Here is a 3,051-nt window from a genome sequence, read left to right as displayed (position 1 = left end):
TATTTCAATAGCAAATAACCAGTAAAAATATTAGAGGGCCAAAACTGAGTTGATATATATATATATATATATTTTATATATAGTTAATAGGCGATGCACTATTTAGATTGTGCGTCGGCTGTTCTCTCCTTACCTTTTTTTTTTTTTTTTTTAGTTCTTGCCAAAACTGAGCTTATATATATATATATATATAGTTAACAGGTGATGCACTATTCAGATTGTGTGTCACCTGTTCTCTCCTTACCTTTTTTTTTTCTTAGTTCTTTTAAACAAGTACAAAACCATAAAATAAAAAAAAATCAAATAGGACCATGCAAAAAATTGAACCTAGGACCTTTTACACTCTCAAGAAATCACTACACCACCAAGCCAAATGACTTGGATGTAATAATACAATAAGAACTAGCTAATATGGTTTTAGGCAACGCATTCTTTTATCAAAGAGTTGCCAAATAGATTAAAAGGCAACGCATCTTTCAACAATTGCATCGCCTTTTCTTTTTTTTTTTCAATTTTTTTATTTAAACATTTAGAAACCCATAAAAAATAAAATAAAATCAAATAGGGTCTCACCAAGAATTGAACCTAGGAACTCCTACACTCTCAAGGAATCACCACACCACCAGGCCCAATAACTTGGATGTAATAATACAACAAGAACTAGCTAATATAGTTTTAGGCAACGTATTCTTTTTAGAAAGAGTCACCAAATAGATTCTTCAACAAATGTGTCGACTTTTCTTACGTTTTTTTTTTTCAATTTTTGTATTTAAACATTTACAAACCCATAAAGAAAAAAATCAGATAGGGCCATGCCAATATTTGAACCCAAAACCTCCTAAACTCTCAAGGAATCACCACACCACCAGGCCAAATGACTTGAATGTAATAATACAATAAGAACTAGCTAATATAGTTTTAGGAGACGCATTCTTTTAACAAAGAGTTGCCAAATAGATGAAAAGGCGACGCATTTGTCAACAACTGCGTCGCTGTTTCACCCAACTAATTTTTAACTTTTTTGAATTTGAAAGTTGTTTTTAGTAATTTTTTAATTTTGCAAATATGCTTTTTTTTAAAAAAAATTTGTAGATGAGCAATCAACAAAACTAATTAAAGATTAAAAAAAAAATGGAATAAGTGACGTGTTTTAATTGAATTGCATCGCCTGTTCCTTCATTTTTTTTTTTTTAAGAAAAAGCCATTTAATAGACTTTCAATTTTAAAAACAAGTAAGCTATATCATTGACCACAAACACATGAAAGTTAAGCTCATTTAACATATTTATATAGATACATTGGTCAATAAATGCTTGTTGAATTAGAATTCTATATTCAGTAACCTATCTCAAATTAGGTCTTGAGATATTTTGTGTCTCGTCTATACACATATATGTGAATAATTGAGAAGAGCATTGACAAAACTATTTTCTGTTTTTAGATCAATGGAATTTATGTTCATTGGATTGCTACATGAATATATGTGTACATGAACAATTAAAAAACTATTTGAATATTATAAAGAAAATATAAAAAATGGAACAGGCGACGCTTTTCGACCATAATGCGTCGCTTGATCTACAATTCAAGAACAAGCGACCTTTCTTGAAGAGAATGCATTGTCTGTTCTCTTAATTAAAAAAAAAATAAAAATCTTAAAAGACATGCAAATTTTATAAAGAATAAAGGTGTACTTGAAAAACAGAAAAATAAACAACAATTTTCGATATTTTCCTTCCAATTTTTAAGAAATATTTTCAGTTTTTATTTGTAGATGAAAAATAACAAATTAATCAAAGAAAAAAAATGAAATTGAGAGAAATGAAGCATTTTTGCCATTTTTTGAAAAATTTTGGCATGTTTTAAAATTTTTACGCGCACCTTTGAATCCCTTTTTTTTTTTTTTAAAACTACATCAAGTACACTACCTAATAGATATTAGATTTGGAAGCAATCTAAGAGAGACTTAAAGAGTGGGATATTTCAGGTTTAATTTTTTATTTGCCTACGTTGTCGTCGGCCGGGAAGCTGGATTTCTCTGTGTCGCCCTTGTGATTTTGTGGGTTTCTTCCTTCTTTGTCTCCATCGTTTATGTGAGTTTCTTTTTTCTTTGTGGTTGGCGGAGACATGAGGTAGTTTTTTTTTTTTTTTTGTTCATTTTAACTGCAGGTTAGGTTCGTTGGGTTTTATTAATCTTGCTTTTGTAGAAATTTTGCTTGTGATATTGCTTGACGTTGTTTTGCTAAGTTCAACAAGTATTTTGTGTTGAAGATCAACTTGATTCAAGATGGTCTATTGTTTTAACTTCACCACAACATCATACTTTTGTTGAAGAAGATGTTCTTGGAGATACTATGATGGCTCACAATGCATTTGTCATATAGTTGCCAGGTATCGATAAAAATAATAAGGAGGATGAATGTGAGAGTGGCTATGTTTATAATAACTGTGAGGGAGAAATGTGCCTCGCTAAATCTTAAGAACAATGGTAATATTTTTTAAATTTTCATTTACTAAATTACAAATTTAATAATGATTAATATTTTATTTATTTTGCATAAGTGTTAATAACTTTTTTTAATTTTTCCATATGCAGTATGAGTGTGTAATATCATCAACAAGAGGTCGTCAACTTGCATCTCAATAAATATGCATTCATGGACATTTAATAGTTTAATTAATATTAAATTTGTTATGAAAAAATACAATAGTTTACAAATTATGTAAAAATATGTCAATGAGATAATATTTAATTTATTTGATAATTAATTTGTTATGAACAATATTTATTTTAAATTTTTGTATTCTAATTATTTTGCCTAGTTTTAGTTTTTTGTATTTTAATTATTATTATATTTTTACTATTTTAATCACTTTTCATAAATTTGAAAAAAATTATAAAAAAAAAGAAGAAGAAAGGGCGACTATAAACAAACAACCACGTCGCCTAACATATTTGGCGACCTTTAATTGCCTAATTTTAGCGACTCACATATTTAGCGATTCTATAAAGAAAGTCGCTAATATCCTTTTTAGCAACTTTATTTAAAG

Source organism: Ziziphus jujuba, chromosome 5 (assembly GCF_031755915.1).
Source record: "Ziziphus jujuba cultivar Dongzao chromosome 5, ASM3175591v1".
Taxonomy (NCBI): Eukaryota; Viridiplantae; Streptophyta; class Magnoliopsida; order Rosales; family Rhamnaceae; genus Ziziphus; species Ziziphus jujuba.
This window is presented reverse-complemented; position numbering follows the sequence as displayed.